The following is a 23,671-nucleotide window of genomic DNA, read 5'->3' on the forward strand; positions in this document are numbered from 1 at the left end:
AGTACACGAGGGGAGGAGTTGGGTCTGTTTTTCTCACTGGTTAGCTCCACTGTATACAGTGTCTGATGCATCCTAAGCACTCAGTAAATACTTTCTGTTCTTACTGTTGTCAACTGGAAAACAATGTAACTTTATTTTTCTTTCTTTTTCAGCCTCACCTGCAGCATATGGAAGCTCCCAGGCCAAGGACTGAATCTGAGCCACAGCTGTGGCAATGCCAGATCCTTAAGCCACTGCACTGGGCCGGGGATCGAATCCACACTGCCAGAGACAACGCTGGATCCTTAACCTGTTGCACCATAGCGGGAACTCCACAATATGACTTTAAAATCCAGGTGATGGCAGGAAGCATACGCTTAGCTGGTCCTAAAGCCAACAGGGAAAGGAATAAGACTCCTTCAACCCTACCCTGTGTCTCCTGGTCTTGACCCCGCTTACTTCTCTACCTCGGCTACAAACCTAGCTTGTGTGACCACAAGAGATAGGAGTCTGAGCTCCAAATCCTAGTCCTGAGCTGGCCACCATGCTGAGGTCATGGGAGAGGGAGGCACCGCCTAGGATAGGAGATCACATGACGGAGGAGAAGGACAGTCTGCATCCCAGGGGTGCTCACTGGTGACACTGTTTCCAGCCTCACAAAAAGGCGACCCCAAATGGGTGGATACACACAAGTCATCCCGCCCTGGCCACCAGGACAAAAGCTTCTCGATTCAAAAAGCTGCAGAACAATTCAGAAACGTCTCGGCAGGCTCCACATGACACAGGGCATCAGAGTCAAAATAACTGGGGTCCACCAGAAAGAAACTAATTAATGGATGGGTCAAGACCCAGGTTGCCCATTTTATAGATGGAGACAATTCTTAGGAGCTGAAGAAGAGCCCCCTCTCAGAACACTGCTGACTGGGAACCGCCAACTGTGTACTGACTAGAAATGAATTTGATCGGAATAAAAGTATAGGAATGATTTAGAAAATGATTTCTATAACAAAAAACTTTATATAGAAGTTCCCATTGTGGCCCAGTGGTTAACGAATCTGACTAGGAACCATGAGGTTGCAGGTTCGGTCCCTGCCCTTGCTCAGTGGATTAAGGATCCGGCATCGCCGTGAGCTGTGGTGTAGGTTGCAGACGCGGCTCAGATCCCACGTTGCTGCGGCTCTGGTGTAGGCCGGTGGCTACAGCTCCCATTCGACCCCTAGCCTGGGAATCTCCATATGCCGCAGGAGCAGCCCAAGAAATGGCAAAAAGGCAAAAACAAAAAACAAAAAACAAAAAAAAAACTTTATATAAAGATAGTGAAATGATAACAATAAAAAATAACAGATTTATGGAGTTCCCGCTGAGGCTCAGTGGTAACAAACTCGACTAGTATCCATGAGGCAGTGGGTTAAGGATCCGGCATTGCTGTGGCTGTGGTGTAGGCCGGCAGCTGTGGCTCTGATTCGACCCCTAGCCTGGGAACCTCCATATGCTGCGGGTGTGGCCCAAAAAAGACAAAAAAAAAAAAAAAAAAAAGGATTTTGGGGGAAGAAAAAAACCCATATTCCACATACCCCCCCTTTTTTTTCCATTTTCTCTAACTCCTAGCCTTGATCTATACTTACTTATAATTATATACACATGTGATACTTAAAAAAAATCATGTATCAGGTCTTAATTAAACAAGTAGTATATATTCATAATACAAAAATTGACAGATAAGCAAAAAGAAAATTAAAACTGTCTCCAATCCTACCGATCAGAGATAAACCACTGTGAGCATTCTGGGGCATACTTTTCCAATTTAAAAACCACACACACACACACACACACACGACACACATACATGTATGTGCACACACACACATTCACACACAAATACATACAGACCCCAAACATCCTATTTAAGAAACTGCCTTTTTGGCTTAATAATAGTGAACATATTTCCATATAATAAATACATCACAGTAAGATGACGTCTGACCTTTCCCAGGCTCATAACTCTAGAATTATTATTATCTTACGATCTAATTCTCAGGGATACTGCATTACAATGTATGATGTAATCCAATCATGATCCATTGCCCACATGTGCCTCACCCGGGTGGATACTGTGAAGTACACACATTTCTACCGTTTATTACCCGATTACTATGTGCCAGGCACTGTGCTACTGGCACACTGCAAACGTTCTCTCCCAACCTTTGGAAACAGACACCATGCTTCCTGTGGGAGAAGAAAGGGAGGGAGGCTGGGAGAGGTGATTAAGCTGTGCTTGCAGTGAGAAAGTGGAGGGGCCCCAAATTGAAGATGCATCCATTTGACTTTCAAGCCTACCTTTTTTTCAGCCATGGCGTGCAGTGGCTTGATGTGGGATCTCAATTCCCAGACCAGGGATTGAACCTGGGCCACGGCAGTGAAAGCGCCAAATCCTAACCACGAGACCACCAGGGAACCCCCCAGCCTACTCCTGTCCTCTGAGAGGCTAGTTCGGAAGTTGAGCCGTGGCAGCGTGGTGTGATGGGAGAATGGACAGGAGCAGAGCGGGTGGGGACAGCGAGACCGACAGAGTCTCAACGTGCGTGATGTAGGTAATACCTCCCGTGAGCTGGGAGGAACTGGAGGCATCTCTCTTGGCTGGAGTCCTCAAAGAAAATTTCATGGGGAGGTGGCACCTGAGATGGATCTGGAAAGATGAGGAGGGAAGAAGGCACTCTTTCTGGGGTGGGGTGGGGGTCGGGTGGGGGGAACTGCAAGGACAAAATCTTGGTGATAGAAGTTTCGCAGTCAATGCGTTTGGCCTAGGAAGGGCACTAGCCGTGTGAGAGAAAAGGATGTGCCCTGGCAAAGAGCGCAGCTGAAGAGGGATGACTGGCTGTGCCTACGGTCCTGCCCAGTGTCAATGAGAGTCACTCATACTCTGACAATATTTGGGAAGCCAAACTATGTAGACCATTCTGTCTCCATATGGTTAGTTATGAATTCCAGAACTTGGAAATCTTGCAACCTTTGGAAAGCACCAGACTACATATTAAGGGATTAAAGTTTGAAATGTCATTTTCCATTTCGGTCCAAATGAGGTTGAGACATTTTTGGATTAAAAAAAAAATGCAGCTTTCCATGACTGGTGTCTCACACAGTATCCGAATGAGCTGGGTCACCAGTTGACTCGACGGTTGTCACTTAGTGCTGAGACACAGATCAGCTCTGATCATGTGGACTTTCCGCATCAAAGACAGATCCTGATACTGAGTGGGAGGAGCCGGGTTTCAGAGTTGGGCAGGATGCTTAAATCTCTTCTTTTAATTACCTTTGATAACTCCATCTCTTTAAAAGCAGTCTGCCTCTCCAGTGTGATCTATTATTTGGCTGACCCACCCCTAAAGAAGTAACTTTCCTTTAAACATCCAATTTGATAGACTATACACATTCTAAAATGAGGCTGCATCTTTGGACATAAACCAGATTCCTGATTCTGTGTGAAGGTACTTGACTGTTTCAGTGAGTTTTGGGCTAGGTGACACACCAATTATTCTGATGACAAGTAGATCCAGCCAGAAGATAAGCACTGACTCCTGTATTTGATTCCACTTCGCCTCCCCAACGGGAGAATGGTTCAAAGGTCATCAGGAGGAGACTGGGTTTGGTTCTAAAGTTCTCTCTGAAACCACAGCAAAGGCGGTGCTGCTCTAGACCCCATATGAATGTTTGGCTTGGAGGGAGGTGAGAGGCTCTTGGGACGGCAGGACGCAATGGAGTCTTCAGGGAAGACTCTGGAAATTGGCCTTTCCCCATTTTGTTCTTAGCATCCAAATTTCATCACGGATCAGAGCTGGCACTGCTTTGTAGAGAAGGTAGAAAGAAAGAACGTGAACCCTCAGGCCTGCTCCAAAGGGCAGAGGGATTGTTCTGAGATTCACAAGGTGACCCAAGTTGAGGATGACTCGGGCCAAGCTTATTAATCCTTGCTGTCTTCAGATGTGCGGCACTGAGTCATCTGCTGGAACATGATTCATCCTGTTTTGTGGGTGTGGACAGCACAGAGATTCCACCCGGCTCTCATATAACATGCTGGCCCTGGAGCTCAACACGCTCTCTCTTTCTGTAATAATTCTTAGCCACGGAGCAGTCTAATGAGTTTGAAAATATTAAGCTCTGGGAGTTCCTGCTGTGGGTTAAAGACTCAGAGCTGCCGCAGCTGTGGTATAGGCCGGCAGCTGCAGCTCAGATTCGATCCCTGGTCCCAGGAACTTCTATATGCTGTGGGTGTGACCGAAAAAAAAAATTATGAAGCTCTGTTCTTGAGGAAGAAAGGAAGTACCAGCACCTAAAGCTCAATCTTAGAGACCATATACCAACAGCCCCCAAACCAAATCTTTCCATTGCATACAGGCAAGACTCTCAGAAGCTAGCTTTCCCCATCAATTCAATCCGTAGGGTCCTATAATCTAGGGGTTAGAAAATCTGAAATCAAGTTCTGACCCCCATTAGCTATGTGACCCTAAGCAAGTCATTTGGAGTCTCTGAGCCTCCATTTTCTCATCTATAAAGTGGGTATCTATCTGCCCTGCCTATCCATCAGTGCTGCTCTGAGTATCAACTAAGATCACAGACACAAGAGTACTTCAAAACCCACCTATTGTAACAAGGACAAGAGCTTATTATCATTACTTTGGTTTTGTAGCATATGTTGTGGTTCTGTTGTCAATGAAACCTGAATACAAATGTCTAATGTGGAAATGGTATGTTTCAAAAACAAACACTTGGTGCACTGTGAAGATCTGGAAATTTGGGCAGAAACTTTGAGCACTATATGGGCATCTATGTTCCCAAAAGTTCATTTGAGATAAACTGATAAAAAAGAGACTTTCCTGCATTAGGAGCCTCCGAATGCCCACCCTGGCAGATGGGCCCCAGCTGTCAGTGACAATGGGACCCTTGAAGCATGGCCAAGAGCCTACCACCCAGATGTTCTGTGCATCTGTTCCACGTTCAGAAAACTCCTAAATTTTCCCGGAACTACCTAAGATAGTTTAAGATGTTCTTTACTCAGGAGATGGCAGAGGAAAACAAGCTCAAATCAAAGGGAAAAGTATACCTTTTTAGCTGAAGGTCTGGAGCAAGGGTTACCAACCTCTCTGAAAAGAGTCCAGATATAACAAATTCTTGTTCTGTGTACCAAAGGGTAAAGGGGGGAGTTCGCTTGTGGCCCAGCAGGTTAAGGATCCAGTGTTGTCACTGCAGCGGCTCAGGTCGCTGCTGTTGTGCAGGTTGGATCCCTGGCCCAAGACACAGGAATGGCCAAAAAAAAAAAAAAAAAAAGGTAAGGGAACCAGGGGAGCACAGGTCTAGAGGTAGACAAGGGTCACTACGACAGGCCACGTGATCATATCCCACATACACTACCATCCCAATATCCATTTGCCCTAATAAGTACCTCATTCTTTTAAAAGGCAGTTAATCTCTGAGATGATAAGAGTCTATTAGCCACTCACACTTTAGTATAAATGTTTTTAGTTTGTACTCAGTAATATTCTCTTATCTGAGATCTATTACAATGTGACAATGAAAATTTTTATTGAGCAGTACTTTCAGAGCTTAGAATATCTGGGGAAGGGTAGCTCTGAGGAGACAGTCAGGGTGGGGGGCGGAAATCACACATTTTCTGTAGGTAAGATAAAGAAGGGCCACCAGTAAGCAAGACCAAAGTATAAAAATGGAGGAGGAAGGGCACTCAGATACCCAGAATAGGTTATCAGCTATCCTTACAGGCTAGTGAAAATAATCAAAGCCTGACACTTTTGGTGTGCAAGCTGTGGGTTGCTCACGCCTAACCTAGAGAAACGGTGGTGGGACTGAAGGTTAATTTGACTTCAAGGGGAACGGAGCAGAAGCACAGGAAGTATGTTCATGATGATACCCAGTCATTCATGATAATTCGAGCTGCTGGGGCCCCAGAAACCCCTTCATTTAGTCTGAGCCACAGGCACAGCCCAGAACTGGGGCCATTTGACCTTGAGGTCCCTGAGCCATGGCTAACAGTCCATCAGCAGAGCTGTGCTGCACCCTCTGACTGGAGCAGCACAAGGGGACCATGTTTGTATCTATGCAGAGTGAGCTCACAAGGGAAAATAAGTCTTCAGGTGAACGATGATTTTTCTCTCTTAGTAGGTGGGGAAAGAGAGCAAGTTTTGCAAGAGTGCCAACAGTGGATATCACTTTGAGCACATTCAAATTTTGGATTAGGCCAAAATCCACACTTGTGCTGTGAGAAAACAAACAAGACGATTAGTGGATGGTAGAGGGAATGGGTCCAAAGATAGGTGATAAAACAAATCTACTCAAACATCGGTGGCAAAATCTAGGCGATAGGTATATGGATCCTCCCTGTAAAAACTGTTCAAGTCTGCTGTATGTTGAAGATTTTTCATAACAGACTGCCAGGGGAAAAAAAGGATAATTTTCCTCAGGAAAAAAAAATCCACATTTGCAAAACTGATAATTCAGGGCATGGTCATTTTTATGGAAAAAGATTTATCTGATTAATTTTTAAACAAGTCCTTCTCTTCTGAGCAGTGCAGCAGAGTAACGAAGTGGATGTGATCCTTGGTGAAACCATATTAGCAGGTTCTTCATTCCCAGGGAGAGAGAGAATATGAAATACAGAGATGTCCAGATTTCAGAGAAAACGCAACCAGGTTGTACTGGTTTTTAATACAGTGTCCCCAAAGCCCTCGAGAAAGAAAATATTCCTTCTGCTTTAAATGCTTGTTAAATTCTGTGGGCGGGGGGCAGTTCCCGTCATGGCTCAATGGTTAACAAATCTGACTAGGAACCATGAGGTTGCGGGTTCGATCCCTGGCTTTGCTCAGTGGGTTAAGGATCCGGCATTGCCGTGAGCTGTGGTGTAGGTGGCAGACATGGCTCAGATCCCGATTGCTGCGGCTGTGGTATAGGCCGGTGGCTACAGCTCCAACTCGACCCTTAGCGTGGGAACTTCCAAAGGCTGCAGGTACGGCCCTAAAAAGCAAAAAACAAACCCCAAAAATGTAGCTTCACACTGCTCAGATCCATCCACAAAACTGGACTGCCCTGTTGTTGCTGCTTCTGCTCAAAGTCAGAAGCGAGCAGCACGATCTGGTGTCTCCCTCTCTCCTGCTTGGAGTAACAATGCTGCAGTTGACATGGGTCCCCCCACAGGCCTCCCCATTGGATGTGCTCCTCTATACAACCCTGCTATCAGCCCATTTCACAGATGAGGACACAGGGGCCAGGAGTCAGAGAGGTCACACAGCTGTCAAGGGGAGAGCGGAGGCACAAACTCGTATTGCCTGGCACCTGACCACGGTCTCTATGGAGCCTGGACAGGACTGTCTTTTTTTTTTTTTTTTTTCTTTTTACAGTCACAACTGTGGCATGTGGAAGTTCCCGGGCTAGGGGTCAAGTTGGAGCTGCAGCTGCCACCCTTCGCCACAGCAATGCCAGATCTGGGCCACATCTGCTACCCATGCTGCAGTTTGTGGCAACACCAGATCCTTAACCCACTAAGCGAGGCCAGGGATCGAACCCACATCCTCACAGAGACACCGTCAGGTCCTTAACCTGCGGAGCCACAATGGGAACTCCTGGATGGGAGGGTCTTCTCACTAAGCAGATGGCAAGCTACTGCAGCATAGGTGTCAGCTATGACAAGACAGCTCTCCTTCACAGGGCCGAAGCCTTTTGGAGTAGTCAGTTAGTGCCTCTTACTCTTGGACTAAATCCAACCTGCAGATGACCGTGCTCCACTGGTCTAAGCAGCAAGGATTTTTACCTCTGTCTTTATGAACCTCTTGTCTGGCGGGGGGCAAGACCACGGTATCGCTAAACAGCTGAGGACTGTGTCTTTTAGGACTTTCAACTACCAGAAGGCCAGAAAAGGCCCTTTTTAAAGAGGCCAGGCTCTGACAATCAGTCCCTGGTGGGCAGAGAATGTCTTTGAGTGATGGAGCTTTGCTTTCTTGATAGGATTTGCTAAGAAAAGGACAGGATGCTATATCGTCAGAAGTGATCTAGTTCTTCTTTTGTCTTTCTAGGGCCGCACCCTCGGCATATGGAGGTTCCCAGGCTAGGGGTCCAATCCGAGCTGTAGCTGCCGGCCTACGCCACAGCCACAGCAACGCCAGATCCAGAACTCGCTGAGTGAAGCCAGGGAGCAAACTCACATCCTCATGGATACTAGTCGGGTTCCTTACTGCTGAGTCACGACGGGAACTCCTGAAGTGATCTAATTCTTGAACTAGGACGCCTGTTCCCTATGCTGCCATACCTGGCATTACGGGAAAGACACTCCTCTTTCTAGCCCTGAAGGCAGGGAAACGAACATACTGTGGCTATCCAAAATGGCAGGGAAAATCCTGCCTTCTTATCCAAAGGGATGTTTGGAAAAGAGTGACGTGAGCCTGCTTTGTTCCCCAGGCCCAGCCCCCTTGGCTGATTTTCACAAAGGAAAAGGGGGAGGAGAAAAGTCAGTCAGGATTTCTCAAATGAAAAACACGTCCACACTGACAGAAATAGGCTGTTTTCCATTAAGGAATCTGGTCATGGTAACAATTATATTTTTGAATTTATCGTCATGTTTATAAAACGATACTCAAGAAAAGATGGTAAGAGGAGATCTGGGGAAGGCATTCCTTCAGCACAGTGTTCTCTGGGAATGGCTCCATGGGCCACGCGAGCCGTCCTGCTGCTGTGTTTCTGCTGAACTTCGACGGGGAGATTTTGTAATTGCTGCAAAATGAAGGAGAGGGTCACCTCCTATTTTTCAATTTCTGATATTAGTGTTTTCTATTTATTAAGTTCTCCATGCCACCTAGTGTTTATCTGAAGAAATACCAGATTCTTAGGAAAATACCCCCAATCCCATGCAGGACTTCAAGTTCAGGTTATAACTCAGTACACCAGAACTCCCTGGTGGCCTAATGGTTAGGGATCTGGCGTTGTCACTGCTGTGGCTCTGGTTCAATCCCTGGCCTCGGGAACTTCACATGCCATGGGCCTGGCCAAAAAAACCAAACCAAACCAAACCAAACAATAACTCAGTGCACCTATATACATAGACATTCTATGTGTGACATCCCAACTGGACGGAAAGTTTGCAATAATCTTTTTTTTTTTTTTTTTTTTTTTGCCTTTTTCTAGGGCCGCTCCCGCGACATATGGAGGTTCCCAGGCTAGGGGTCAAATGGGAGCTGTAGCCACCGGCCTACACCACAACCACAGTAACACTAGATCTGAGCCGTGTCTGCAACCTACACCACAGCTCACGGCAACACCGGATCCTAAACCCACTGAGCAAGGCCAGGGATGGAACCCGCAACCTCATGGTTCCTAGTTGGATTCGTTAACCACTGCGCCAAGACGGGAAGTCCGCAATACTCTTTATCACTTCACAAATAAACATCAATACAAATGTTTTCCTCTTCTCCATGAGGAAAGCATCAGCTTTTTGCGTCTACAGGATATACTGATGTCAAAAAATCCCAGAATAGCCATAGTGGAAGACTCTCTAGACCTTTCGTCTACACCTGACACGCTGTTGTAACAGAAAACCCTTGCCTATGATGCAGTGTCTCACAAGAACTTCTCTGGAACTTCAACTTTGCTCTTTTTTTTTTTTCTTTTAAAGCATGTATGTAAACTCTGTGGCAAGAACGCCAGGAGGGCACCGAAAACCATTCCGAACCTCAGTGTTTGCCCTGCGTGGCAGCAGCGTGCAGCCTAACAGTGGGCAGAGAGGGCCCAGCCACAGCCCCAGGGCTTGCGGCTCTCAGAGTTCTAGGTGCAAGGGCTCCATCAAGTCCCTCCTCCTCCTTCCACTCCTCATCCGAAACCAACAAAGGCGAACAAACAATGCCCATGATGTTGGCAACAGCAAAGCTATCCCTTCCCAAATCTGTCTTCTGTCACCTGCCCTCGGTGATTAGCAAGGCCTTCTGATGCCACCAAAAGCGGAGTGAGGGCAGGAAGGGGTGGGAGTGGGAAACAGAGCCATAGAAACTCAGACCAGGTTTCCAAAGGGACCCTGCCAACCCTACTCTGGGTTTACGGTAAGTAGTGGTTGTCATGATTCTGGCAAGCACGTGTCCTGTGTTTCATACAACAGTCCCAATTTCAAATACTTCTCCCGGTCGTTGATGTAAGCACACTTGGCCTGGTCACACTGTGGGTCCTGATTTTTTTTTTTTTTTTTTGAGAGGAGTACTGGAAATATGCTCATCTTATCTTTAAGGCTGAGGTCTCATAAACGGTCCTACTCCTGCCACCCTTTGGCAAATTTCCTCATGGCTGTCACTGCCCACCGGGACCTGGACGGCCACAGGTTGCCACGAGGGTTGGGGCTTGGGAAGGGAGCTGGAGGCACAAAGAGTTGGCGACCTTGAACTACACACTGGCAGTCCATACAGCACACTCGCTTTGGGCTAGTAAACACGAAGTGGATGTTAATTTGTTGGGGGGAAGGGATCCCCCCTTCGTTTGCCCATCTGGGCAGGTCACAAATCTTACTGCGACCGATGAAACTCCATTAGCACGACCTTACTAAAGCCCATGTGCAAGGAGCCAGGGAGTCAACGGTCAGAAGCGTCTCCACTGAGGCCCAGGGGATCTCACCAGGAGGTGAGAGTGACCTCTGACAAACTCCACAGGCCCTCGAGGGTTTGTCAGTGGTGCAGAGAAAGGCCAACATTCCTGCTGACCGTGCAACACAGTCCGTGTCCCTCTACGGGAACCTTGTCACCACAACGCAGCACCCTCAGGTCCTGCCTCATCCTCAGTTTGGTTCTGGGTACTGCAAATAGGGGACCAAAGGCCAGCTCCAGGAGAGGTGGTGCTGGCAGAGTGGGGCGGGGGCAGGGGGAGTCAAAGCGAGAGGAGGAGGAGGAGGAAGAGGGCAGAGGAAGGGCGCCAGGGCGAGGGCCCAAAACCTAGAGGACCCGCCGACCGCAGCCTCAGGGTCAGGATGGGTGCAGGCCAGGGGGGGCGCGAGGCCAGGGTCAGCCAGGCCTCTCGGGCTTGGAAGCCACACCCGCACGTCTCTGCAGCGCAAAGGAAGGAGAGCGGCAAAGGAGGCTGCCCCTGCCTGAACTGTTTCCATCTCTCTGAGGTCCATCGCCACCCCCTTCCGCCTCACGTTGTCTCCTTCCTGGGACCCTCTTGCCTGCCTGCCTCCTGTGCGTCCATGGCATCGGCGTCCGCCCCCCCGCCCCCCTGCATCTCTTCCTTTCTTCTTTCCCCATCTGGCAGTTCCCCAAAGTACTTTCTGTGCCATGGAGTCTCCAGTCACCACTTCTTGTTGCCCTGAGGGCAGGTGTGCCAGGGCGCCTGCCTTCACAGCTGCTCCCGGAGGTGACGCACGTCCTGCCTCTTGGCCTCACCTTTGCTGTGGCCGCCATGCCCTGGGCAGCAGGGCCTCCCCAGAGGAGAGCTTGTTCTGGGGATTACAGGTGGCTCTGGCAGAACTCCATCTTCTGAGTCGCACTGTTCTCTGGCGCGGGGCGGCGGGGGGGGTCAGGCCTTCCCCTTGGGTAGGAGTAAGGTTTGAAGCTCCACAGCCCAGGGCCTCCAGCCACCCCCTCCTCAATTTCACAGTGTAGACGCCATGGCCTACGTGGGATGTGGGTCCTGCTGAGGGCCCACGCCTTTGGCTGCCTGGCCTAAGTGACATCATAACAAAAAGCAGAACATTCCCTACTGTTGTTCTTTTTTTTGAAAAATATATTGCAGGAGTTCCCTTGTGGCTCAGTGGGTTAAGGATCTGGCATTGTTACAGCTGCAGAGCATGTTCGATTTCTGGCCTGGAAACTTGTGCATGCTGCGGGTATGGCCAAGAAAAAAGATACCTATCTATGCCTATATCTATAGAGCAAAGGTGAAAAGCCTCTAAAAAAACGATTTCTGAAATTTCTCCTCCCTGCACTTGACCTCTGTGGTAAGGGGTGGGAGATACAGATCCGTCTAGTTTTGCTGCTCCATTACATTGACAGAATAGTTTCATTAAATGTTACTTTAGATGCATTTAGAGTAAAGAGAACCAGCTCTAACTCTGTAGCCTTCTCTTATTACTAGAGAAAGAACATTCGAGGGAAAGATTCCTTGAAAGCAGATTTTCATACCAATGGGAGCACATGAGTCCAAAATGGAAGAACTTGATATATCCCAAACTTTGACCACCAGAGTCACTGACCTGTTTTGTGGGACTATGGAGTGGAGCCTGGTCCTACAGCATTAGGAACAAAGGCAGGGAGGGCAATTAGACGGGGGGTTCACTTGGGTCCAAGGATCCAGCTGGCTGTTCTAGCACCGCCCCCAAAGGGTAGGGAAGTGCCACTAGATGGGCCCAACTCTAGGGCTCTTATTCAGCAGCCCCATTGAGGCCCTGTCTCCATCTGAGGGGGGATAGGAAGTGGGGGGTGAGGAGGGAGGGGGGAAGTCCCCGACAGCCGCACTTTGCAACTGGAGAATAAAGCGCCAAGGCTTTGATCTTTTCTTCCTGTCCCTTCACGTTTAATCTTGCTTTTCTAATTTCCTTCTTCATTGCATATTTGACAAACCCAGCTACTTCAGAATCTAGGGAATCTTGTAAATAATGTGTTATCTTTCCTCCTCCAAACCCAAGAGGCTTGGGCTCACCTGACCTCTGTGGTTTGCATAAAACCATCGGGGGCTCCAGAGGAATATCTACCTTTGCAAAAGTTGTATCATCGCTGAACCCCATGCTGCAAGGAGCAGCTGAAATCATCTAGTCCAGCCTCATCATTTTCTAGATGAGGAAACTGCTGTCCAGGGAGGTTGGGAGGCCCATGAAATAGCACAGGCTGAGACCCAGGACTTGCAACTCTCAATCCAGGTTTTTTAGTAGCATCATCCTTCAAGCGGTTTTGAATCCATGCCTGATTATTGGGAAATAATGTAAAGGGCCACAGTCACGCAATCAACTTTCAGAGAATATATAGTCTATCTCTGTGGACCTGCTCCTTCCACGTAGGATCCAAAGAGAAATATAGGAATACACTAAAGTCAGGTTAGTGATTCATGAAAACCCAGCCAAATCCCCATGGCTGCTTTTACACAAAACCTCAACAAGTGAGAAGTTTCATCTCTGGCCAAAAGTTCCTACTGTCACCCTTCTAGAGGTAAAGCCACAGCAGACTGTCCAGCCACCCAAAGTCCACGGTCACTCTTAACTGCACAACCACCAGCAAGGCAATGGTGCCACCGAGGAAGGTATCCCTGGCTCTGACATCAGCTCTGCTGCCACTGGCTCCCCCAGCTCCCCCACCTTCCCTGCATAGCTGTTCCCATCTGACTCTCTGCCCCAGAGGGAGGAAACGGAGGCTTGCTCACTCTCTGTGGGCCTGCGACAAAGAGGGAGCTGAGACCACGCTCTGCAGGGATGACCTTGTTCTGGGAAGGTCTGGTGCCACCCCAGGTCTTCCTCCCTTTTCCCTGGGTCTGTCGACTCTCCCCTTTCTCAGGTCCACCTTCCCTGCAGGTATACATCCTGTAATTGCCCGTGCCAGGTAGTGGTGGGCAGGTGACTTTATCCACACTAAACTCCTGGCACCTCATCTCTCAAACCCTCCCCTAAGGAGAAGGGCATCAGCCTATGAGCTTCAAAGACTCAAGTTACCCAAGAGCAAATATCCTGGTCTTCACAGCTAACTCACCTAGGCCCCTTCTTGAGTTAGAGCAGCATCGAAACTTGGGACTTCTGGTCTTAACCACCCCATGTCTAGCCTTAGGAGACAGTTGACTCTCTATAGGCAGCTGTAACTATATAGAGCCACATACATTATGGGCTGATAGACATATATTCATACTAGAAACCAAATTACTTCTATTTATTCATCCTGTCAGTACTTTATTTACTTATTCATTCCGTCATTCAACAAACATTTACAGGCCACATGAATGTCTCCTTAAAGCCTTCCATGAGCAACCCAAGAACCCTCCAACCTCCAGGTCATGTCATCACATCACCCTTTTATTTCCTTCACAGCATTTACTGTAATCTTTTGATTTTTATCACCTTACTGCTCAGGTTATTGTCTCTCTCTCCCAACTAGTAAACTCCCTGAGGGTAAAGGTTCTTGCCTGCCTTGTACACAGCTGTATCCTGGCACCTATGTTTCCCCCTCTGATACCTAAAGCTTAGCACAGTGCCTAGATATAGGAGACAATCAAACATCACTTGAAGACTATGCAGCAGCTTAAAGAATGGGGAAAGCTCAGCATGTACCACCATGAGAGCTTTCCAAGTCAGGCTGCAGCTTCACAAAAGCAGAGACATCTGCCTCATCTGATTTCATTTCAGTTTTACATAAATATTCTGAACAAGACTATAGATTTTCATAGAAACAGATACTTATGTAAATGCATGAACAGGATCTGGAAGAGGAGGGAACATTTGTAAACTCATTCTATGCAGTCATAGATACCAAAGCCAGCCAAAGGTAATATAAAAAACTAGAGACCAATATCCCCGATGAATTTTGATGCAAAAATCCTCAACAAAACACACAAAGCAAATTCAACAGCACATTAACAGGATGACATGCTATGGTCAAGTTGGATTGATACCTGGAATGCACGGATAGTTCAACATGTGAAACTCAACCAATGTGGTAGAAAATTGGCAGAAGGCTGTAAACCAGCTATAATGGAAAAAAATAAAACTCACTTACAAAAAAAGAAAATCAACCAATGTAATACACCACATTAACAGAACGAAGGACAAAAATCACATGATCATCTCAGTTGATACAGAAAGAGCATGCGACAAAACTCCATACCCTTTCATAGTAAAAACAATCAACAATCTAGGAACCGAAGGAAACTACCTCAATATGATAAAGGCTATAGCTAACATCACACTCAACAGTAAAAAAAAAAAAAAAAAAAAACCCTGCTCTTTCTCTACGATCAGGAGAAAGGAAGGATGCCCACTCTCAACACTTCTATTTAATATAGTACTGGAAGTCCTAGCGATAGCAATTAGGCAAGAAACAGAAATAAAAAGCATCCAAATTGGAAAGGAAGAAGTAAAAGTATTTCTGTTCACAAATGACATGATCTTAGTGTAGAAAGTCCTTAAAGATTCCACATAAACAACTGTTAAAACTAAATTTAACAAAGTTGCAGGAAACAGAATTAACACATAAAAGTCAATTGCATTCCAATGCTCGAAAAATGACCAATCTGAAAAGGAACTTAAAAAAAAAAATCCCATTTACATTAGCATCCAAAAAAAATAAAATACTTAGGAATAAACTTAACCAGGGAGGCAAAGGACTTGTACATTAAAAACTAAAAAACATGAAGTTTCCATTGTGGCTCAGTGGGTTAAGAACCTGACATAGTGTGTCTGTGAGGATGCAGGTTGGATCTCCAGCCTCATTCAGTGGGTTAAGAATCCAACATTGTTGCAAGCTGTCACAAAGGTCACAGATGCAGCCTGGATCTGGCATTGCTGTGGCTGTGGCATAGGTCTACAGCTGCAGCTCTGATTTGACCCCTAGCCTGGGAATCTCCATATGCCTCAGGTGGGGCCCTAAAGAAACCAACCAAAAAAAAAAAAGTAACTAAAAAACATGGTTAAAAGAAATCACAGAAGATACAAATAAATGGAAGACGTCCTGTGTATGTAGATTGGGAGACAATGTTAAAACGTCCATACTATCTAAAGGGATCTACAGAGTCAATGCAGTCCTCACCAAAATCCTAACAATATTTGTAGAAATAGAAAAAAAAAAATCTAGGAGTTCCCATCGTGGCTCAGGGGAAACAAATCTGACTAGCATCCATGAAGATGTGGGTTCATTCAGTGGCTTAATGATCTCAAATTCATATGGAGGAGTTCCCGTCATGGCGCAGTGGTTAACGAATCCGACTAGGAACCATGAGGTTGCGGGTTCGGTCCCTGCCCTTGCTCACTGGGTTAACGATCCGGCGTTGCCCTGAGCTGTGGTGTAGGTTGCAGACGCGGCTCGGATCCCGCGTTGCTGTGGCTCTGGCGTAGGCCGGTGGCTACAGCTCCGATTCAACCCCTAGCCTGGGAACCTCCATATGCCGCGGGAGCGGCCCAAGAAATAGCAACAACAACAACAACAACAACAACAACAACAAAAAAGACAAAAAAAAAAATTCATATGGAATCTCAAGGGATCTAGAATAACCAAAATGATCTTGAGAAAAAAGAAAAAAGAAAAAGCTGGAAGCCCCACACTTTTTGATTTCAAAACCTAAAACAAAGCAACAGTAATCATTATGGCGTGGTACTAGCATAAAGACAGACATATAGACCAATGGCACAAAACTGAGAGCCCAGAAAATAGCCCTTATGTATACTGGTCAAATGATCTTCCACAAGGGTGCCAAGACCACACAAAGGGGAACGAATAGTTCCTTCAACAAATGCTGCAGGGAAAATTGGATATCCACAGGCAAAAGAATGAAGCTGACCTTAAACTTACACCATATACAAACGATTAATTCCAAATGGATTAAAGACCTAAACTTAGGACCTAAAACTACGAAACACGGTGGGAGGGGGGGAACTTCAGCACATTGGATTTGGCAATGCTTTCCTAGTTATAACATCAAAAGCAGAGGTAACCAAAGTACAAATAGACAAATGGAACTACATCGAACTTAAAAACGTTTGTGCATCAAAGGAAACAATCAACAGATTCAAACAGCAACCCGTGCAATGGGATAAAATACTTGAAAATCACATATCTATTACAACTGAACCACAAAAATTAAGCTGATTAAAAATGGGCAACGTACTTCAGCAGATAATTCTCTGAAGATGTACAAATGGCCAACATCAAAAAGATGCTCAGGAGTTCCCGTCGTGGCGCAGTGGTTAACGAATCCGACTAGGAACCATGAGGTTGCGGGTTCGGTCCCTGCCCTTGCTCACTGGGTTAATGATCCGGCGTTGCTGTGAGCTGTGGTGTAGGTTGCAGACGCGGCTCGGATCCCGCGTTGCTGTGGCTCTGGCGTAGGCCGGTGGCTACAGCTCCGATTCAACCCCTAGCCTGGGAACCTCCATATGCCGCGGGAGCGGCCCAAGAAATAGCAACAGCAACAAAAAACAACAACAACAAAAAAAGACAAAAAAGACAAAAAAAAAAAAAAAAAAAAAAGATGCTCAAACCAACTATGATGGAAAAAATAAAAAATAAATAAAAAAAAATTTAAAAAAAGTTCAGTCTCCGCAGGGGCGGGGGAGAGTGCTCAACATCAGCAATCAACAGAGACTCTTCCTTCCTCTAAACCATCGAGAGGACCTCCCTCGTGGCCTGCAGCCTAAAATGGTGTCACTGCTAAAACCCTTATGAAATAGCACCTCACACCTATTAGAATGGCCACCACCAAGAGAGCAGAAACCAGGTGCTGGTGAGGACACAGAGAAAACGGAACAATGGTGTGCTATGGGTGGGAATGTAAAACGGTGCCGCCACTATGGAAAACAGTATGATGCGTCCTTAAAAAATTAAAAATATGATCCAGTAATCCACTGATCCCACTTCTGGGTAGATATACAAAAGAATTCAATGCAGGATCTTAAAGATATATTTGCACACTCACGTTCATTGCCTTATTATTCCTGACAGCCAAGAAGGAGAAGCAACTCAGATGTCCTTTGATGAATGGATAAACAAAATGTACAGCCATATATCACGGAGTTTTATTCAGTCTTTAAAAAGAAGATTCTGACACATGCTGTAACATATGCGAAACGTGAAGTCATGATGCTAAGCGAAATAAGCCAGTCACAAGTGGGCATATATTGTATGATTCTATTTATATGAAGTACCTTGAGCAATGATATTCACAGAGACAGAAAGTAGAAAGGTGGCTGCCCAGGGCTGGGGCGAGTTGGGGGGAAATAGTGTTTAACGGGCACAGCATTTCAGTTTGGCAAGAATAAAACGCTCTAGAGATCTATTGTGTAACAAACTGAATATACTTAACACTACTGAACTATAGTCTTAAAAATGATTAAGATGGTAAATTTAATGTCAGGTGCTCGTAAGCACAATTAAAGACAAAATTAAAATTAAAAACAAAACAGAAGCACTTGGACAGATGTGGGCGGAATGGGAATAGGGGAAAGAAAAGTCGTTTTATCTCTGGTTTTTTTTTTTTACAATGAAACTGTTTCGAGGTATTACTTGTGTGACTGTGTGACTGAAATAGCTGTTCAAAGCTTTAGAAAAAACTTAGAAAGGGCCCCTGCCCTGGAGGCATTAAAGAGCCTCTGAAGGAGACAGACGTGTACACAAAGCATGTGCTGGGCCGTGTGGTGTGGGCTGTGAAAGAAGTCACACGGGAGGGGCAGAGGGGTGGCCTGTTCCTCCTGGGCAGTCACAGGGGGCGTGGCACGGGGCGGCCGATTATAAAGCCCAGGAGGTGTTTGTCTGGGGGAAGGTTAGTCCAGGCCTCGGACGTGATGCCGTTCAAAATCTTCCACTTTACTTGCAGAGGCCGGGCTACAACCCCTTCAGCACACACTTAGCTCAAATAACGCCATGAAATATGATGGGGCTGGGGGAGGGTGGTGAGGGGAAGACGCCTTTTACTACAAGTCCTTTGAAAACAGTTGATAAAATAACTAAACTAAATGTCAAGGAATGCTAAAGCCCTAAAGCTTATTACATGCGTACACAAAGTGATCCAAAGCAGAGGTGGGGTGTGCCAGACCCCACAGGCTGGTTCCAAGATTATTTTCATAGAGTCATTAGGTTGAGCCTAACCAAACAATTACATGGAACTCCTTGGAGGATTCGCTGAATGAGTAAGAATGATTTTTAATCAGCATATTATTTTTTGACATCGGTGTACACGTCTGCAGCATTTGAGGGGGGCTGAGACGTTTGTTCTCTTTAATTCATCCAGGCATTTGAGTTTACACTCTGAATTTGCTCAGCAAACCTTTTATTCAGAGCCAGAGCAAAAGAAGCGTTCACTCAATCCTTGTCTGCAATTCAAATGGATGCGCTTTAAATCAGGGGGTCCAGCATCCAGCCAAGACACAGATCTAGTCAACTCTCAGTGAGGCTCTCCGAGAGGAGCAGTGTTCACACAGCGGGCTAAAAGCACGCTGCCCTTTTTCAAGATAGAATCACTAGATTTTCCTTTTCACCATCTCATTTACCACTTCTTTTGGTCCTCCTTCGGTGAAACAAGAAAACTTGGAGTTCACTGTAGCCTAGCGGGTTAGGGACCCGGCGTTGTCATTGCAGGGCCTTGGGTTGCAGCTGTGGCACGGGTTCGATTCCTGGCCTGGGAACTTTCCCATGCCCATGAGCATGGTCAGAAAAAAAACAGTCTGCGGTCCCAGAGTTCCGGAGGGGCTGGATAACAGAGGTAGCCTAGTTCCGAGGCCTAATGTTCTCAGTGCGCTACGAGGCCGCCGAACCGCTCACAGGAACCCTGAGAACTCCCCGCTGCCGCCGACACCTCCGGGGCTGCCCGGGGAACACCAGCTCCCGGTCTACAATGCAAGGTCCTTTGGAGAACAAATCTGCCAGGGACTCGGGGCAGAGGCAGCTCTGCTTCGGTGTGGAGACTCACCTCAGTAACCCCAGCTTCCGGGAGCCAAGCCAAGCACGGCATCTTCATTTAGGAACTCTTACCACAGTGTGGTTAAAAGCAGGGTCTTTGAAGCCAGTCTGCCTGGATCCCAGGTCTGCCCCTGGCCAGTGGTGTGACCTTGGACAAGTCACTTAACTTCCCTGGGCCTCAGTTTGCTCATCTGTAACACGGGCATAATGATAAGGATGAGGAGGAAGTGAGTTCACACACGTCAAGTGCTCAGGTGAACTGGAAAGGTCTCCATGTATATAAGCTCTTTGTTGGTTCCTCCTCCCACTGGGTCAGCTTAGCGCCTCCAGGCCTCCCGAAGGGTTTCACAGAGGCTTCGGCCCTCTGGAGGCTGTGCAGCCACGGGGACACTTGTCATAGGACACTACATTGTTTTGTTTTGTTTTCTTTCTAGGGCCGCACCTGCATGTGGCACATGGAAGGTCCCAGGCTAGGGATCCAACTGAAGCTGCAGCCACCGGCCTACACCACAGCCATGGCAATGCCAGATCCTTAACCTGCTGAGCGAGGTCAGAGATTGAACTCGCGTCCTCATGGATCCTAGTCAGGATCATTAACTGCTGAGCCACGAAGGGAACTTCCAACATTGAATTATTCATCTGTCTGCCTTCCCCACTAGATTGGGACAATCCTGAGGGCAGGGCTGTTATTTTATTAATGGTAACATTCCTATAACCTTAGCGGAGTCCCTGGGGGGAAAAAAAAAAGTAGCCCAGGGAAAGTCTTTGAATTAAGATCCTTTGAGGTTCCCTTAATTCTTAAATTCATAATTCTGAGCTCAAGGGTCCCAGGTGGCTCATTTCTGAGGTCACTAATGGTGTCTCATCCTCAGGGTTAGGGGAGGGCCCTGGAGAGCACCACGACCTGCCCGTACAGTATCTCTACTGGCAGTACTTCCCTTCGAGTACCAAGAGGAGAGCCAAGATAGTCGTGCCTACGCCACAGCCACAGCAACGTCAGATCCGAGCCGCATCTGTGACCTACAGCAGAGCTCATGGCAATGCCAGATCCTTAACCCACTGAGCAAGGCCAGGGATCAAACCTGCGTCCTCATGGATGCTAGTCAGATGGGTTTCCGCTGAGCCACGACAGGAACTCCGCCATAAGTTTTTGTTTGTTTGTTTGGCCATTCCCACGTCATGTGGAAGTTCCCAGGCCAGGGATCGAACCCATGGCAGAGCATCAACACAAAACCCAGCAGTGACAATGCCAGACCCTTAATCCACTGAGCCACTAGGGAACTTCCTAAATTGTCTTTCTGGACTCACCTTTCACTGTTTCAAGCCTCCCCACACCTTAGTTCCAAAAGCAGGGAGCTTCCTACTCCCCCCGGCCTTGCTCTGGTGACAGGGTCCCATGACCCCACCTTGTTGCTCAGGCTATTTTCAGGGGGAAGCTCATTTCTTCTCTCCCCTTCTCGAATTAAGCCGAGGCACTCGGCCCCCAGCAGATTACCAATACCTTCTAGATGCTTACCCATCTGCCTACCACTCTGGAGCATAAACACAACGAGGACAGGAACAACGACTAGATAAATGAATAGTAAATAAATTTCTTGAAGATCTGATCTCTCTCGCCTCTCCCCACCATCACCTCTCCTACACACACACACAGAATCATGCATGCTGTAGTCACGCAATAAATGCTAACAGAAGAAATCTGTATTGGGGTCAAACATGACAGATCTGCAATGGACCAACCCATGTTTCTCAAATGCTCCTTCGAGTCTGCTAAGGAGAAAAGGTGATGGGAGCCAGGGTAGCGGATGGAGAGGTCTGGGTTCAAACACAGGCTCTCTGATGACACCTATTAGCTGTGTGACTCTAGGCAAGGTACTGAACGTCTCTGTGCTGCAGTTTCCTCATTTATAAAACGGGAAGAATCATAACACATACCTTCTCCTATTGGACTGTGAGTGGTGAAATGAGGAAATACCTTCCAAGCCCTCAGAATGGGCAACCGGCATGAAGCGAGCACCGTGTCCGCTAGGATACCTCGCATCGGGAGGATGATGACGGCGATTGTATTACTAACGCTATTTTTAATGGATAAACCTTGTCAGCACAGGCTACTCCCTTCACCTCCTGGTGGCCTGCCTCAGTTTCCTCATCTCACCAAAATAACAGCCCATACCCTTTGGTTGTCTCCAGGGTTACATATGATTTAATTATGTGGAAAAATGACTTTAAAAAAAAAAAAGTGTGCCCACTGGAAAGTATTAGGCAAATGTTAGGCAGCCTTAGCCTGATTCTGATATAACTTTTGCACCTGCTTCTTCCCAGCACCCACCCTCTCCCGCCACCAAAATGAAATCCCCTCAAGTTAACGAAAATTCCTCACGATGATCATTTTTAAATAAAAATAATCAATTTCTAAATACTCGTAATTTCTAAATCTTTTCCTTACACTGTAGGTCACAGCAGGATTAGCCTTCTAAGAATACCCATTTTGTGAACGGCCCAAGGGCTTTTTTTTTCTTTTCCTTTCTTTTCTTTTTTTTTTTTTTTAACATGAGATCTGACATCAGTCTCAAAATTGAGACAGGGTGGGAACTTTGTCAAGTTCAAGTCATCTCTGCGGCACCGCTGCTTTGCTCTGTTTTTAATGAGCTGGCGTCCTCCTTTTGAGACCGACTGAAGTGAACTTGGATCAGCCCCTTAGTCCTGAAACAATGCGACCTACCTTTTTTGAAGCCCAAAGAGCTTTTCTGTGCAAAGGCCAGTGTGTCTGAACAAATGGCATTCCGCACATTTTCTCGGGCCGTGGCTCCAGCCTCAGCGGGATTCCACTGCATTCTTGGCAGTCGGGCTCCTCTCCTCTGGCAGGGGGTCAGCCCGGGGCCACCGGGGTCAAGGAACCTCCACAGGCTGCCCCTGCCTGGGAGGAGGCGGACAATGCCAGCCCCGCCGCCTCGCTTCCTGCTCCAGCAGCTTCGGCTCCTTGTGTGCACGACTGACAGCTTCAGGCTGCGCTGGAGACAGAGGGGGACAGTCTCAATGGCAGTTGACGTCTGTAAGGAGGGGATGCCTGTGGGAAGGGGCTGGGAGGGTTCCCCTGCCCTAGGGAGCCCTTGCCGGCCGCCCTTCCTGAGGGAAAGTCACTGAGGGAGGTTACAGCCGCCGGGGTCCCAGTCCCATCAAAGGCCCCTGTGCAGGAGTTTGCGGAGAGGGGCTGTGAGTTTTCTTTTATCCCTCCTAGTCACTGGATTTCTCATTTATTGAAACAATGACTATACTGGCTTTTTTTTTTTTTTTTTAGGCCTGCACCTGCAGCATATGGAAGTTCCCAGGCTAGGGGTCCAATCGGAGCGGTAGCAATGCCAGATCCGAGCCGTGTCTGCGACCAACACCACAGCTCACGGCAACGCCAGATCCTTAACCCACTGAGCAGGACCGGGGATCGAACCTGAGTCTTCATGATACTAGCCGGGTTCTTAACCCGTTGAGCCACAACAGGAACTCCTGTATGCCGGCTCTTTCAATAGCGTTGACCCACCCCACCCCAAAAGGCTGCGGCCCTGCTGTGTAAACTTTCCCACAGAGCAGAGTCAGGATAAGGCCCTGATTTCCAGAAGGCCTCTTCGAAAACGCAGGACTGTATGAGGAGCGAGCTGGGGTGGGGGTGGAGGAGGGCTTCTCACGTGAACCCATTAGCACCCATGAACTTCGGACCTGGGGTTGGAGCGTCTGCTTTGTCAGCCTGGGAGGCTGGACCTGGGGGGGTCAACAGGCCACAGGAAGGAGCATTTCCATTTGTGCCGGGCCAGGAAGTTGGTGCTGAGGAAGCGTATAAAGCAAAGCGCAAAGCCTACGGGCGAACACTGTGTGCGTGCGCGCGCACGTACGTTTGCTGCGTGCGCATGTGCGTGCGTGCGTCCGGCTGCCTGCGTCTCTACTTAAAAGAACAGCCATACCCTAAAGGAAGAGTAAAGACCTGGGAGGAGAACCCAAGTTTTGTGGGGAAGGTTTAGGAAGGCGGACCAGAAACTGTAACTTCCGGGCCTGGCCTTGTTTCTTCATTTGTGCAATAAGCAGGGAGA

At 47.5% G+C, this 23,671-nt stretch overlaps 1 long non-coding RNA gene across 2 annotated transcripts; it reads right to left on the reverse strand.

The window, feature by feature from the left end:
- Positions 1-1,884: 1,884 nt before the first annotated feature.
- On the reverse strand, positions 1,885-23,434 carry LOC102163952 (uncharacterized). Of its 2 annotated transcripts, none has more exons than XR_014834648.1 (3): positions 23,304-23,434; positions 22,315-22,603; positions 1,885-4,239 (listed from the first exon to the last, which is right to left on the reverse strand). It is a non-coding gene; the product is annotated as an uncharacterized LOC102163952 (long non-coding RNA). The 2 variants fall into 2 exon arrangements; XR_014834647.1 differs by lacking the exon at positions 1,885-4,239 and adding an exon at positions 17,692-19,783.
- Between the last annotated feature and the right edge of the window lie 237 nt (positions 23,435-23,671).

The sequence above is a fragment of the Sus scrofa genome, chromosome X (genome assembly GCF_054392235.1).
Source record: "Sus scrofa isolate SSC_HxYL_T2T_F1_AM1 chromosome X, Sscrofa_HxYL_maternal_Yorkshire_Landrace_v2.0, whole genome shotgun sequence".
NCBI lineage: Eukaryota > Metazoa > Chordata > Mammalia > Artiodactyla > Suidae > Sus > Sus scrofa.